This window comes from Giraffa tippelskirchi, chromosome 14 (assembly GCF_054371585.1).
Source record: "Giraffa tippelskirchi isolate mGirTip1 chromosome 14, T2T-mGirTip1v1.2.pri, whole genome shotgun sequence".
Lineage (NCBI taxonomy): Eukaryota > Metazoa > Chordata > Mammalia > Artiodactyla > Giraffidae > Giraffa > Giraffa tippelskirchi.
In genome coordinates, this window is record NC_137288.1 from 13,395,001 (window position 1) to 13,410,568 (window position 15,568).

Consider the following 15,568-nt stretch of genomic DNA (forward strand, 5'->3'; position numbering starts at 1 on the left):
TCCTTCCCTAACTCGGCCGCAGAGCCCACGGCAGCCGCGGGTCGACGAGCCCGACGGGGCTCTATCCCCTCCCCCCCTTCCCTCACTGTGCCGCCGAGCTCTCGGTGACGGCGCGTCCACCTGTCGGCCGGGCCTCTCGCACTCGCGACCTCTGCCGCCGAGCCGCCAGCGCGCGAGCGTCGCCCGCCTGGCAGGGAGTCTGCCCCTCCCCCCCTCCTTCCCTAACTCGGCCGCAGAGCCCACAGCAGCCGCGGGTCGACGAGCCCGACGGGGCTCTATCCCCTCCCCCCCTTCCCTCACCCTGTCGACGAACTGCGGGTGCCCGCGTGTCCACCTGCGGGCAGGGCCTCTCCCACTCGCGACCTCGCCCGCCGAGCCGCCAGCGCGAGCCCGTCTCCCGGCTGTCAGGGTGTCTGCCCCTCCTCCCCCCTTTCCTCACTCTGCGCCGAGCTGGCGGTGCCCGCGTGTCCACCTGTCGGCCGGGCCTCTCGCACTCGCGACCTCTGCCGCCGAGCCGCCAGCGCGCGCGCGTCGCCCGCCTGGCAGGGACTCCGCCCCTCCTCCCTCCTTCCCTCACTCTGTCGCCGAGCTGGCGGTGCCCGCGGGTCCAGCTGTCGGCCGGGCCTCTCCCACTCGCGACCTCGCCCGCCGAGCCGCCAGCACGCGCCCGTCGCCCGGTTGTCAGGGTGTCTGCCCCTCCCCCCCTTCCCTCACTCTGCCGCCGAGCTGGCGGTGCCCGCGTGTCCACCTGTCGGCCGGGCCTCTCGCACTCGCGAACTATGGCGCCCAGCCGCCAGCGCGCGCGCGTCGCCCGCCTGGCAGGGAGTCTGCCCCTCCCCCCCCTTCCCTAACTCGGCCGCAGAGCCGCCAGGAGCCGCGGGTCGACGAGCCCGACGGGGCTCTATCCCCTCCCCCCCTTCCCTAACCCTGTCGACGAGCTGCGGGTGCCCGCGGGTCCACCTGCGGGCAGGGCCTGTCCCACTCGCGACCTCGCCCGCCGAGCCGGCAGCGCGCGCCCGTCGCCCGGCTGTCAGGCTGTCTGCCCCTCCCCCCCCCTCCCCTAACTCGGCCGCAGAGCCGCTTGGAGCCGCGGGTCGACGAGCCCGACGGGGTTCTAGCCCCTCCCCCCCTTCCCTAACTCCCCCCCTTCCCTAACCCTGTCGACGAGCTGCGGGTGCCCGCGGGTCCACCTGCGGGCAGGGCCCCTCCCACTCGCGACCTCGCCCGCCGAGACGGCAGCGCGCGCCCGTCGCCCGGCTGTCAGGCTGTCTGCCCCTCCCCCCCTCCTCCCCTAACTCGGCCGCAGAGCCGCCAGGAGCCGCGGGTCGACGAGCCCGACGGGGTTCTATCCCCTCCCCCCCTTCCCTAACTCCCCCCCTTCCCTAACTCTCGACGAGCTGCGGGTGCCCGCGTGTCCACCTGCGGGCAGGGCCTCTCCCACTCGCGACCTCGCCAGCCGAGGCGCCAGCGCGCGCCCGTCGCCCGGTTGTCAGGCTGTCTGCCCCTCCCCCACTTCCCTCACTCTGCCACCGAGCTGGCGGTGCCCGCGTGTCCACCTGTCGGCCGGGCCTCTCGCACTCGCGACCTCTGCCGCCGAGCCGCCAGCGCGCGCGCGTCGCCCGCCTGGCAGGGACTCCGCCCCTCCTCCCTCCTTCCCTCACTCTGCCGCCGAGCTGGCGGTGCCCGCGGGTCCAGCTGTCGGCCGGGCCTCTCGCACTCGCGACCTCTGCCGCCGAGCCGCCAGCGCGCGCGCGTCGCCCGCCTGGCAGGGACTCCGCCCCTCCTCCCTCCTTCCCTCACTCTGCCGCCGAGCTGGCGGTGCCCGCGGGTCCAGCTGTCGGCCGGGCCTCTCCCACTCGCGACCTCGCCCGCCGAGCCGCCAGCACGCGCCCGTCGCCCGGTTGTCAGGGTGTCTGCCCCTCCCCCCCCTTCCCTCACTCTGCCGCCGAGCTGGCGGTGCCCGCGTGTCCACCTGTCGGCCGGGCCTCTCGCACTCGCGACCTATGGCGCCCAGCCGCCAGCGCGCGCGCGTCGCCCGCCTGGCAGGGAGTCTGCCCCTCCCCCCCCTTCCCTAACTCGGCCGCAGAGCCGCCAGGAGCCGCGGGTCGACGAGCCCGACGGGGCTCTATCCCCTCCCCCCCTTCCCTAACCCTGTCGACGAGCTGCGGGTGCCCGCGGGTCCACCTGCGGGCAGGGTCTCTCCCACTCGCGACCTCGCCCGCCGAGCCGCCAGCGCGCGCCCGTCGCCCGGCTGTCAGGCTGTCTGCCCCTCCCCCACTCCTCCCCTAACTCGGCCGCAGAGCCGCCAGGAGCCGCGGGTCGACCAGCGCGACGGGGCTCTATCCCCTCCCCCGCTTCCCTAACTCCCCCCCTTCCCTAACCCTGTCGACGAGCTCCGGGTGCCCGCGGGTCCACCTGCGGGCCGGGCCTCCCCCACTCGCGACCTCGCCCGCCGAGACAGCAGCGCGCCCGCGTCGCCCGGCTGTCAGGGTCTCCGCCCCTCCCCCCTCCTTCCCTCACTCTGCCGACGAGCTGGCGTGACCGCGTGTCCACCTGTCGGCCGGGCCTCTCGCACTCGCGACCTCTGCCGCCGAGCCGCCAGCGCGCGAGCGTCGCCCGCCTGGCACGGAGTCTGCCCCTCCCCCCCTCCTTCCCTAACTCGGCCGCAGAGCCCACGGCAGCCGCGGGTCGACGAGCCCGACGGGGCTCTATCCCCTCCCCCCCTTCCCTCACTGTGCCGCCGAGCTCTCGGTGACGGCGCGTCCACCTGTCGGCCGGGCCTCTCGCACTCGCGACCTCTGCCGCCGAGCCGCCAGCGCGCGAGCGTCGCCCGCCTGGCAGGGAGTCTGCCCCTCCCCCCCTCCTTCCCTAACTCGGCCGCAGAGCCCACAGCAGCCGCGGGTCGACGAGCCCGACGGGGCTCTATCCCCTCCCCCCCTTCCCTCACCCTGTCGACGAACTGCGGGTGCCCGCGTGTCCACCTGCGGGCAGGGCCTCTCCCACTCGCGACCTCGCCCGCCGAGCCGCCAGCGCGAGCCCGTCTCCCGGCTGTCAGGGTGTCTGCCCCTCCTCCCCCCTTTCCTCACTCTGCGCCGAGCTGGCGGTGCCCGCGTGTCCACCTGTCGGCCGGGCCTCTCGCACTCGCGACCTCTGCCGCCGAGCCGCCAGCGCGCGCGCGTCGCCCGCCTGGCAGGGACTCCGCCCCTCCTCCCTCCTTCCCTCACTCTGTCGCCGAGCTGGCGGTGCCCGCGGGTCCAGCTGTCGGCCGGGCCTCTCCCACTCGCGACCTCGCCCGCCGAGCCGCCAGCACGCGCCCGTCGCCCGGTTGTCAGGGTGTCTGCCCCTCCCCCCCTTCCCTCACTCTGCCGCCGAGCTGGCGGTGCCCGCGTGTCCACCTGTCGGCCGGGCCTCTCGCACTCGCGAACTATGGCGCCCAGCCGCCAGCGCGCGCGCGTCGCCCGCCTGGCAGGGAGTCTGCCCCTCCCCCCCCTTCCCTAACTCGGCCGCAGAGCCGCCAGGAGCCGCGGGTCGACGAGCCCGACGGGGCTCTATCCCCTCCCCCCCTTCCCTAACCCTGTCGACGAGCTGCGGGTGCCCGCGGGTCCACCTGCGGGCAGGGCCTGTCCCACTCGCGACCTCGCCCGCCGAGCCGGCAGCGCGCGCCCGTCGCCCGGCTGTCAGGCTGTCTGCCCCTCCCCCCCCCTCCCCTAACTCGGCCGCAGAGCCGCTTGGAGCCGCGGGTCGACGAGCCCGACGGGGTTCTAGCCCCTCCCCCCCTTCCCTAACTCCCCCCCTTCCCTAACCCTGTCGACGAGCTGCGGGTGCCCGCGGGTCCACCTGCGGGCAGGGCCCCTCCCACTCGCGACCTCGCCCGCCGAGACGGCAGCGCGCGCCCGTCGCCCGGCTGTCAGGCTGTCTGCCCCTCCCCCCCTCCTCCCCTAACTCGGCCGCAGAGCCGCCAGGAGCCGCGGGTCGACGAGCCCGACGGGGTTCTATCCCCTCCCCCCCTTCCCTAACTCCCCCCCTTCCCTAACTCTCGACGAGCTGCGGGTGCCCGCGTGTCCACCTGCGGGCAGGGCCTCTCCCACTCGCGACCTCGCCAGCCGAGGCGCCAGCGCGCGCCCGTCGCCCGGTTGTCAGGCTGTCTGCCCCTCCCCCACTTCCCTCACTCTGCCACCGAGCTGGCGGTGCCCGCGTGTCCACCTGTCGGCCGGGCCTCTCGCACTCGCGACCTCTGCCGCCGAGCCGCCAGCGCGCGCGCGTCGCCCGCCTGGCAGGGACTCCGCCCCTCCTCCCTCCTTCCCTCACTCTGCCGCCGAGCTGGCGGTGCCCGCGGGTCCAGCTGTCGGCCGGGCCTCTCGCACTCGCGACCTCTGCCGCCGAGCCGCCAGCGCGCGCGCGTCGCCCGCCTGGCAGGGACTCCGCCCCTCCTCCCTCCTTCCCTCACTCTGCCGCCGAGCTGGCGGTGCCCGCGGGTCCAGCTGTCGGCCGGGCCTCTCCCACTCGCGACCTCGCCCGCCGAGCCGCCAGCACGCGCCCGTCGCCCGGTTGTCAGGGTGTCTGCCCCTCCCCCCCCTTCCCTCACTCTGCCGCCGAGCTGGCGGTGCCCGCGTGTCCACCTGTCGGCCGGGCCTCTCGCACTCGCGACCTATGGCGCCCAGCCGCCAGCGCGCGCGCGTCGCCCGCCTGGCAGGGAGTCTGCCCCTCCCCCCCCTTCCCTAACTCGGCCGCAGAGCCGCCAGGAGCCGCGGGTCGACGAGCCCGACGGGGCTCTATCCCCTCCCCCCCTTCCCTAACCCTGTCGACGAGCTGCGGGTGCCCGCGGGTCCACCTGCGGGCAGGGTCTCTCCCACTCGCGACCTCGCCCGCCGAGCCGCCAGCGCGCGCCCGTCGCCCGGCTGTCAGGCTGTCTGCCCCTCCCCCCGCTTCCCTAACTCGGCCGCAGAGCCGCCAGGAGCCGCGGGTCGACGAGCCCGACGGGGCTCTATCCCCTCCCCCCCTTCCCTCACTGTGCCGCCGAGCTCTCGGTGACGGCGCGTCCACCTGTCGGCCGGGCCTCTCGCACTCGCGACCTCTGCCGCCGAGCCGCCAGCGCGCGAGCGTCGCCCGCCTGGCAGGGAGTCTGCCCCTCCCCCCCTCCTTCCCTAACTCGGCCGCAGAGCCCACAGCAGCCGCGGGTCGACGAGCCCGACGGGGCTCTATCCCCTCCCCCCCTTCCCTCACCCTGTCGACGAACTGCGGGTGCCCGCGTGTCCACCTGCGGGCAGGGCCTCTCCCACTCGCGACCTCGCCCGCCGAGCCGCCAGCGCGAGCCCGTCTCCCGGCTGTCAGGGTGTCTGCCCCTCCTCCCCCCTTTCCTCACTCTGCGCCGAGCTGGCGGTGCCCGCGTGTCCACCTGTCGGCCGGGCCTCTCGCACTCGCGACCTCTGCCGCCGAGCCGCCAGCGCGCGCGCGTCGCCCGCCTGGCAGGGACTCCGCCCCTCCTCCCTCCTTCCCTCACTCTGTCGCCGAGCTGGCGGTGCCCGCGGGTCCAGCTGTCGGCCGGGCCTCTCCCACTCGCGACCTCGCCCGCCGAGCCGCCAGCACGCGCCCGTCGCCCGGTTGTCAGGGTGTCTGCCCCTCCCCCCCTTCCCTCACTCTGCCGCCGAGCTGGCGGTGCCCGCGTGTCCACCTGTCGGCCGGGCCTCTCGCACTCGCGAACTATGGCGCCCAGCCGCCAGCGCGCGCGCGTCGCCCGCCTGGCAGGGAGTCTGCCCCTCCCCCCCCTTCCCTAACTCGGCCGCAGAGCCGCCAGGAGCCGCGGGTCGACGAGCCCGACGGGGCTCTATCCCCTCCCCCCCTTCCCTAACCCTGTCGACGAGCTGCGGGTGCCCGCGGGTCCACCTGCGGGCAGGGCCTGTCCCACTCGCGACCTCGCCCGCCGAGCCGGCAGCGCGCGCCCGTCGCCCGGCTGTCAGGCTGTCTGCCCCTCCCCCCCCCTCCCCTAACTCGGCCGCAGAGCCGCTTGGAGCCGCGGGTCGACGAGCCCGACGGGGTTCTAGCCCCTCCCCCCCTTCCCTAACTCCCCCCCTTCCCTAACCCTGTCGACGAGCTGCGGGTGCCCGCGGGTCCACCTGCGGGCAGGGCCCCTCCCACTCGCGACCTCGCCCGCCGAGACGGCAGCGCGCGCCCGTCGCCCGGCTGTCAGGCTGTCTGCCCCTCCCCCCCTCCTCCCCTAACTCGGCCGCAGAGCCGCCAGGAGCCGCGGGTCGACGAGCCCGACGGGGTTCTATCCCCTCCCCCCCTTCCCTAACTCCCCCCCTTCCCTAACTCTCGACGAGCTGCGGGTGCCCGCGTGTCCACCTGCGGGCAGGGCCTCTCCCACTCGCGACCTCGCCAGCCGAGGCGCCAGCGCGCGCCTGTCGCCCGGTTGTCAGGCTGTCTGCCCCTCCCCCACTTCCCTCACTCTGCCACCGAGCTGGCGGTGCCCGCGTGTCCACCTGTCGGCCGGGCCTCTCGCACTCGCGACCTCTGCCGCCGAGCCGCCAGCGCGCGCGCGTCGCCCGCCTGGCAGGGACTCCGCCCCTCCTCCCTCCTTCCCTCACTCTGCCGCCGAGCTGGCGGTGCCCGCGGGTCCACCTGCGGGCAGGGCCCCTCCCACTCGCGACCTCGCCCGCCGAGACGGCAGCGCGCGCCCGTCGCCCGGCTGTCAGGCTGTCTGCCCCTCCCCCACTCCTCCCCTAACTCGGCCGCAGAGCCGCCAGGAGCCGCGGGTCGACCAGCGCGACGGGGCTCTATCCCCTCCCCCGCTTCCCTAACTCCCCCCCTTCCCTAACCCTGTCGACGAGCTCCGGGTGCCCGCGGGTCCACCTGCGGGCCGGGCCTCCCCCACTCGCGACCTCGCCCGCCGAGACAGCAGCGCGCCCGCGTCGCCCGGCTGTCAGGGTCTCCGCCCCTCCCCCCTCCTTCCCTCACTCTGCCGACGAGCTGGCGTGACCGCGTGTCCACCTGTCGGCCGGGCCTCTCGCACTCGCGACCTCTGCCGCCGAGCCGCCAGCGCGCGAGCGTCGCCCGCCTGGCACGGAGTCTGCCCCTCCCCCCCTCCTTCCCTAACTCGGCCGCAGAGCCCACGGCAGCCGCGGGTCGACGAGCCCGACGGGGCTCTATCCCCTCCCCCCCTTCCCTCACTGTGCCGCCGAGCTCTCGGTGACGGCGCGTCCACCTGTCGGCCGGGCCTCTCGCACTCGCGACCTCTGCCGCCGAGCCGCCAGCGCGCGAGCGTCGCCCGCCTGGCAGGGAGTCTGCCCCTCCCCCCCTCCTTCCCTAACTCGGCCGCAGAGCCCACAGCAGCCGCGGGTCGACGAGCCCGACGGGGCTCTATCCCCTCCCCCCCTTCCCTCACCCTGTCGACGAACTGCGGGTGCCCGCGTGTCCACCTGCGGGCAGGGCCTCTCCCACTCGCGACCTCGCCCGCCGAGCCGCCAGCGCGAGCCCGTCTCCCGGCTGTCAGGGTGTCTGCCCCTCCTCCCCCCTTTCCTCACTCTGCGCCGAGCTGGCGGTGCCCGCGTGTCCACCTGTCGGCCGGGCCTCTCGCACTCGCGACCTCTGCCGCCGAGCCGCCAGCGCGCGCGCGTCGCCCGCCTGGCAGGGACTCCGCCCCTCCTCCCTCCTTCCCTCACTCTGTCGCCGAGCTGGCGGTGCCCGCGGGTCCAGCTGTCGGCCGGGCCTCTCCCACTCGCGACCTCGCCCGCCGAGCCGCCAGCACGCGCCCGTCGCCCGGTTGTCAGGGTGTCTGCCCCTCCCCCCCTTCCCTCACTCTGCCGCCGAGCTGGCGGTGCCCGCGTGTCCACCTGTCGGCCGGGCCTCTCGCACTCGCGAACTATGGCGCCCAGCCGCCAGCGCGCGCGCGTCGCCCGCCTGGCAGGGAGTCTGCCCCTCCCCCCCCTTCCCTAACTCGGCCGCAGAGCCGCCAGGAGCCGCGGGTCGACGAGCCCGACGGGGCTCTATCCCCTCCCCCCCTTCCCTAACCCTGTCGACGAGCTGCGGGTGCCCGCGGGTCCACCTGCGGGCAGGGCCTGTCCCACTCGCGACCTCGCCCGCCGAGCCGGCAGCGCGCGCCCGTCGCCCGGCTGTCAGGCTGTCTGCCCCTCCCCCCCCCTCCCCTAACTCGGCCGCAGAGCCGCTTGGAGCCGCGGGTCGACGAGCCCGACGGGGTTCTAGCCCCTCCCCCCCTTCCCTAACTCCCCCCCTTCCCTAACCCTGTCGACGAGCTGCGGGTGCCCGCGGGTCCACCTGCGGGCAGGGCCCCTCCCACTCGCGACCTCGCCCGCCGAGACGGCAGCGCGCGCCCGTCGCCCGGCTGTCAGGCTGTCTGCCCCTCCCCCCCTCCTCCCCTAACTCGGCCGCAGAGCCGCCAGGAGCCGCGGGTCGACGAGCCCGACGGGGTTCTATCCCCTCCCCCCCTTCCCTAACTCCCCCCCTTCCCTAACTCTCGACGAGCTGCGGGTGCCCGCGTGTCCACCTGCGGGCAGGGCCTCTCCCACTCGCGACCTCGCCAGCCGAGGCGCCAGCGCGCGCCTGTCGCCCGGTTGTCAGGCTGTCTGCCCCTCCCCCACTTCCCTCACTCTGCCACCGAGCTGGCGGTGCCCGCGTGTCCACCTGTCGGCCGGGCCTCTCGCACTCGCGACCTCTGCCGCCGAGCCGCCAGCGCGCGCGCGTCGCCCGCCTGGCAGGGACTCCGCCCCTCCTCCCTCCTTCCCTCACTCTGCCGCCGAGCTGGCGGTGCCCGCGGGTCCACCTGCGGGCAGGGCCCCTCCCACTCGCGACCTCGCCCGCCGAGACGGCAGCGCGCGCCCGTCGCCCGGCTGTCAGGCTGTCTGCCCCTCCCCCACTCCTCCCCTAACTCGGCCGCAGAGCCGCCAGGAGCCGCGGGTCGACCAGCGCGACGGGGCTCTATCCCCTCCCCCGCTTCCCTAACTCCCCCCCTTCCCTAACCCTGTCGACGAGCTCCGGGTGCCCGCGGGTCCACCTGCGGGCCGGGCCTCCCCCACTCGCGACCTCGCCCGCCGAGACAGCAGCGCGCCCGCGTCGCCCGGCTGTCAGGGTCTCCGCCCCTCCCCCCTCCTTCCCTCACTCTGCCGACGAGCTGGCGTGACCGCGTGTCCACCTGTCGGCCGGGCCTCTCGCACTCGCGACCTCTGCCGCCGAGCCGCCAGCGCGCGAGCGTCGCCCGCCTGGCACGGAGTCTGCCCCTCCCCCCCTCCTTCCCTAACTCGGCCGCAGAGCCCACGGCAGCCGCGGGTCGACGAGCCCGACGGGGCTCTATCCCCTCCCCCCCTTCCCTCACTGTGCCGCCGAGCTCTCGGTGACGGCGCGTCCACCTGTCGGCCGGGCCTCTCGCACTCGCGACCTCTGCCGCCGAGCCGCCAGCGCGCGAGCGTCGCCCGCCTGGCAGGGAGTCTGCCCCTCCCCCCCTCCTTCCCTAACTCGGCCGCAGAGCCCACAGCAGCCGCGGGTCGACGAGCCCGACGGGGCTCTATCCCCTCCCCCCCTTCCCTCACCCTGTCGACGAACTGCGGGTGCCCGCGTGTCCACCTGCGGGCAGGGCCTCTCCCACTCGCGACCTCGCCCGCCGAGCCGCCAGCGCGAGCCCGTCTCCCGGCTGTCAGGGTGTCTGCCCCTCCTCCCCCCTTTCCTCACTCTGCGCCGAGCTGGCGGTGCCCGCGTGTCCACCTGTCGGCCGGGCCTCTCGCACTCGCGACCTCTGCCGCCGAGCCGCCAGCGCGCGCGCGTCGCCCGCCTGGCAGGGACTCCGCCCCTCCTCCCTCCTTCCCTCACTCTGTCGCCGAGCTGGCGGTGCCCGCGGGTCCAGCTGTCGGCCGGGCCTCTCCCACTCGCGACCTCGCCCGCCGAGCCGCCAGCACGCGCCCGTCGCCCGGTTGTCAGGGTGTCTGCCCCTCCCCCCCTTCCCTCACTCTGCCGCCGAGCTGGCGGTGCCCGCGTGTCCACCTGTCGGCCGGGCCTCTCGCACTCGCGAACTATGGCGCCCAGCCGCCAGCGCGCGCGCGTCGCCCGCCTGGCAGGGAGTCTGCCCCTCCCCCCCCTTCCCTAACTCGGCCGCAGAGCCGCCAGGAGCCGCGGGTCGACGAGCCCGACGGGGCTCTATCCCCTCCCCCCCTTCCCTAACCCTGTCGACGAGCTGCGGGTGCCCGCGGGTCCACCTGCGGGCAGGGCCTGTCCCACTCGCGACCTCGCCCGCCGAGCCGGCAGCGCGCGCCCGTCGCCCGGCTGTCAGGCTGTCTGCCCCTCCCCCCCCCTCCCCTAACTCGGCCGCAGAGCCGCTTGGAGCCGCGGGTCGACGAGCCCGACGGGGTTCTAGCCCCTCCCCCCCTTCCCTAACTCCCCCCCTTCCCTAACCCTGTCGACGAGCTGCGGGTGCCCGCGGGTCCACCTGCGGGCAGGGCCCCTCCCACTCGCGACCTCGCCCGCCGAGACGGCAGCGCGCGCCCGTCGCCCGGCTGTCAGGCTGTCTGCCCCTCCCCCCGCTTCCCTAACTCGGCCGCAGAGCCGCCAGGAGCCGCGGGTCGACGAGCCCGACGGGGTTCTATCCCCTCCCCCCCTTCCCTAACTCCCCCCCTTCCCTAACCCTGTCGACGAGCTGCGGGTGCCCGCGGGTCCACCTGTCGGCCGGGCCTCTCGCACTCGCGAACTATGGCGCCCAGCCGCCGGCGCGCGCGCGTCGCCCGCCTGGCAGGGAGTCTGCCCCTCCCCCCCCTTCCCTAACTCGGCCGCAGAGCCGCCAGGAGCCGCGGGTCGACGAGCCCGACGGGGCTCTATCCCCTCCCCCCCTTCCCTAACCCTGTCGACGAGCTGCGGGTGCCCGCGGGTCCACCTGCGGGCAGGGCCTCTCCCACTCGCGACCTCGCCCGCCGAGCCGGCAGCGCGCGCCCGTCGCCCGGCTGTCAGGCTGTCTGCCCCTCCCCCCCTCCTCCCCTAACTCGGCCGCAGAGCCGCTTGGAGCCGCGGGTCGACGAGCCCGACGGGGTTCTAGCCCCTCCCCCCCTTCCCTAACTCCCCCCCTTCCCTAACCCTGTCGACGAGCTGCGGGTGCCCGCGGGTCCACCTGCGGGCAGGGCCCCTCCCACTCGCGACCTCGCCCGCCGAGACGGCAGCGCGCGCCCGTCGCCCGGCTGTCAGGCTGTCTGCCCCTCCCCCCCGCCTCCCCTAACTCGGCCGCAGAGCCGCCAGGAGCCGCGGGTCGACGAGCCCGACGGGGCTCTATCCCCTCCCCCGCTTCCCTAACTCCCCCCCTTCCCTAACCCTGTCGACGAGCTGCGGGTGCCCGCGGGTCCACCTATCGGCCGGGCCCCTCGCACTCGCGACCTCTGCCGCCGAGAGAGCAGCGCGCGCCCGTCGCCCGGCTGTCAGGCTGTCTGCCCCTCCCCCACTCCTCCCCTAACTCGGCCGCAGAGCCGCCAGGAGCCGCGGGTCGACCAGCGCGACGGGGTTCTAGCCCCTCCCCCCCTTCCCTAACTCCCCCCCTTCCCTAACCCTGTCGACGAGCTGCGGGTGCCCGCGGGTCCACCTGCGGGCAGGGCCCCTCCCACTCGCGACCTCGCCCGCCGAGACGGCAGCGCGCGCCCGTCGCCCGGCTGTCAGGCTGTCTGCCCCTCCCCCCCTCCTCCCCTAACTCGGCCGCAGAGCCGCTTGGAGCCGCGGGTCGACGAGCCCGACGGGGTTCTAGCCCCTCCCCCCCTTCCCTAACTCCCCCCCTTCCCTAACCCTGTCGACGAGCTGCGGGTGCCCGCGGGTCCACCTGCGGGCAGGGCCCCTCCCACTCGCGACCTCGCCCGCCGAGACGGCAGCGCGCGCCCGTCGCCCGGCTGTCAGGCTGTCTGCCCCTCCCCCCCTCCTCCCCTAACTCGGCCGCAGAGCCGCCAGGAGCCGCGGGTCGACGAGCCCGACGGGGTTCTATCCCCTCCCCCCCTTCCCTAACTCCCCCCCTTCCCTAACTCTCGACGAGCTGCGGGTGCCCGCGTGTCCACCTGCGGGCAGGGCCTCTCCCACTCGCGACCTCGCCAGCCGAGGCGCCAGCGCGCGCCCGTCGCCCGGTTGTCAGGCTGTCTGCCCCTCCCCCCCTTCCCTCACTCTGCCGCCGAGCTGGCGGTGCCCGCGTGTCCACCTGTCGGCCGGGCCTCTCGCACTCGCGACCTCTGCCGCCGAGCCGCCAGCGCGCGCGCGTCGCCCGCCTGGCAGGGACTCCGCCCCTCCTCCCTCCTTCCCTCACTCTGCCGCCGAGCTGGCGGTGCCCGCGGGTCCAGCTGTCGGCCGGGCCTCTCCCACTCGCGACCTCGCCCGCCGAGCCGCCAGCACGCGCCCGTCGCCCGGTTGTCAGGGTGTCTGCCCCTCCCCCCCTTCCCTCACTCTGCCGCCGAGCTGGCGGTGCCCGCGTGTCCACCTGTCGGCCGGGCCTCTCGCACTCGCGACCTATGGCGCCCAGCCGCCAGCGCGCGCGCGTCGCCCGCCTGGCAGGGAGTCTGCCCCTCCCCCCCCTTTCCTAACTCGGCCGCAGAGCCGCCAGGAGCCGCGGGTCGACGAGCCCGACGGGGCTCTATCCCCTCCCCCCCTTCCCTAACCCTGTCGACGAGCTGCGGGTGCCCGCGGGTCCACCTGCGGGCAGGGCCTCTCCCACTCGCGACCTCGCCCGCCGAGACGGCAGCGCGCGCCCATCTCCCGGCTGTCAGGCTGTCTGCCCCTACCCCCCTCCTCCCCTAACTCGGCCGCAGAGCCGCTTGGAGCCGCGGGTCGACGAGTCCGAAGGGGTTCTATCCCCTCCCCCCCTTCCCTAACTCCCCCCCTTCCCTAACTCTCGACGAGCTGCGGGTGCCGGCGTGTCCACCTGCGGGCAGGGCCTCTCCCAATCGCGACCTCGCCCGCCGAGCCGCCAGCGCGCGCCCGTCGCCCGGCTGTCAGGCTGTCTGCCCCTCCCCCCCTTCCCTCACTCTGCCGCCGAGCTGGCGGTGCCCGCGTGTCCACCTGTCGGCCGGGCCTCTCGCACTCGCGACCTCTGCCGCCGAGCCGCCAGCGCGCGCGCGTCGCCCGCCTGGCAGGGACTCCGCCCCTCCTCCCTCCTTCCCTCACTCTGCCGCCGAGCTGGCGGTGCCCGCGTGTCCACCTGTCGGCCGGGCCTCTCGCACTCGCGACCTCTGCCGCCGAGCCGCCAGCGCGCGCGCGTCGCCCGCCTGGCAGGGACTCCGCCCCTCCTCCCTCCTTCCCTCACTCTGCCGCCGAGCTGGCGGTGCCCGCGGGTCCAGCTGTCGGCCGGGCCTCTCCCACTCGCGACCTCGCCCGCCGAGCCGCCAGCACGCGCCCGTCGCCCGGTTGTCAGGGTGTCTGCCCCTCCCCCCCTTCCCTCACTCTGCCGCCGAGCTGGCGGTGCCCGCGTGTCCACCTGTCGGCCGGGCCTCTCGCACTCGCGACCTATGGCGCCCAGCCGCCAGCGCGCGCGCGTCGCCCGCCTGGCAGGGACTCCGCCCCTCCTCCCTCCTTCCCTCACTCTGCCGCCGAGCTGGCGGTGCCCGCGGGTCCAGCTGTCGGCCGGGCCTCTCCCACTCGCGACCTCGCCCGCCGAGCCGCCAGCACGCGCCCGTCGCCCGGTTGTCAGGGTGTCTGCCCCTCCCCCCCTTCCCTCACTCTGCCGCCGAGCTGGCGGTGCCCGCGTGTCCACCTGTCGGCCGGGCCTCTCGCACTCGCGACCTATGGCGCCCAGCCGCCAGCGCGCGCGCGTCGCCCGCCTGGCAGGGACTCCGCCCCTCCTCCCTCCTTCCCTCACTCTGCCGCCGAGCTGGCGGTGCCCGCGGGTCCAGCTGTCGGCCGGGCCTCTCCCACTCGCGACCTCGCCCGCCGAGCCGCCAGCACGCGCCCGTCGCCCGGTTGTCAGGGTGTCTGCCCCTCCCCCCCTTCCCTCACTCTGCCGCCGAGCTGGCGGTGCCCGCGTGTCCACCTGTCGGCCGGGCCTCTCGCACTCGCGACCTATGGCGCCCAGCCGCCAGCGCGCGCGCGTCGCCCGCCTGGCAGGGAGTCTGCCCCTCCCCCCCCTTTCCTAACTCGGCCGCAGAGCCGCCAGGAGCCGCGGGTCGACGAGCCCGACGGGGCTCTATCCCCTCCCCCCCTTCCCTAACCCTGTCGACGAGCTGCGGGTGCCCGCGGGTCCACCTGCGGGCAGGGCCTCTCCCACTCGCGACCTCACCCGCCGAGACGGCAGCGCGCGCCCATCGCCCGGCTGTCAGGCTGTCTGCCCCTCCCCCCCTCCTCCCCTAACTCGGCCGCAGAGCCGCTTGGAGCCGCGGGTCGACGAGTCCGAAGGGGTTCTATCCCCTCCCCCCCTTCCCTAACTCCCCCCCTTCCCTAACTCTCGACGAGCTGCGGGTGCCGCCGTGTCCACCTGTGGGCAGGGCCTCTCCTAATCGCGACCTCGCCCGCCGAGCCGCCAGCGCGCGCCCGTCGCCCGGCTGTCAGGCTGTCTGCCCCTCCCCCCCTTCCCTCACTCTGCCGCCGAGCTGGCGGTGCCCGCGTGTCCACCTGTCGGCCGGGCCTCTCGCACTCGCGACCTCTGCCGCCGAGCCGCCAGCGCGCGCGCGTCGCCCGCCTGGCAGGGACTCCGCCCCTCCTCCCTCCTTCCCTCACTCTGCCGCCGAGCTGGCGGTGCCCGCGGGTCCAGCTGTCGGCCGGGCCTCTCCCACTCGCGACCTCGCCCGCCGAGCCGCCAGCACGCGCCCGTCGCCCGGTTGTCAGGGTGTCTGCCCCTCCCCCCCCTTCCCTCACTCTGCCGCCGAGCTGGCGGTGCCCGCGTGTCCACCTGTCGGCCGGGCCTCTCGCACTCGCGACCTATGGCGCCCAGCCGCCAGCGCGCGCGCGTCGCCCGCCTGGCAGGGAGTCTGCCCCTCCCCCCCCTTCCCTAACTCGGCCGCAGAGCCGCCAGGAGCCGCGGGTCGACGAGCCCGACGGGGCTCTATCCCCTCCCCCCCTTCCCTAACCCTGTCGACGAGCTGCGGGTGCCCGCGGGTCCACCTGCGGGCAGGGCCTCTCCCACTCGCGACCTCGCCCGCCGAGCCGGCAGCGCGCGCCCGTCGCCCGGCTGTCAGGCTGTCTGCCCCTCCCCCCCTCCTCCCCTAACTCGGCCGCAGAGCCGCTTGGAGCCGCGGGTCGACGAGCCCGAAGGGGTTCTATCCCCTCCCCCCCTTCCCTAACTACCCCCCTTCCCTAACTCTGTCGACGAGCTGCGGGTGCCCGCGGGTCCACCTGCGGGCAGGGTCTCTCCCACTCGCGACCTCGCCCGCCGAGCCGCCAGCGCGCGCCCGTCGCCCGGCTGTCAGGCTGTCTGCCCCTCCCCCCGCTTCCCTAACTCGGCCGCAGAGCCGCCAGGAGCCGCGGGTCGACGAGCCCGACGGGGTTCTAGCCCCTCCCCCCCTTCCCTGACTCCCCCCCTTCCCTAACCTTGTCGACGAGCTGCGGGTGCCCGCGGGTCCACCTGCGGGCAGGGCCCCTCCCACTCGCGACCTCGCCCGCCGAGACGGAAGCGCGCGCCCGT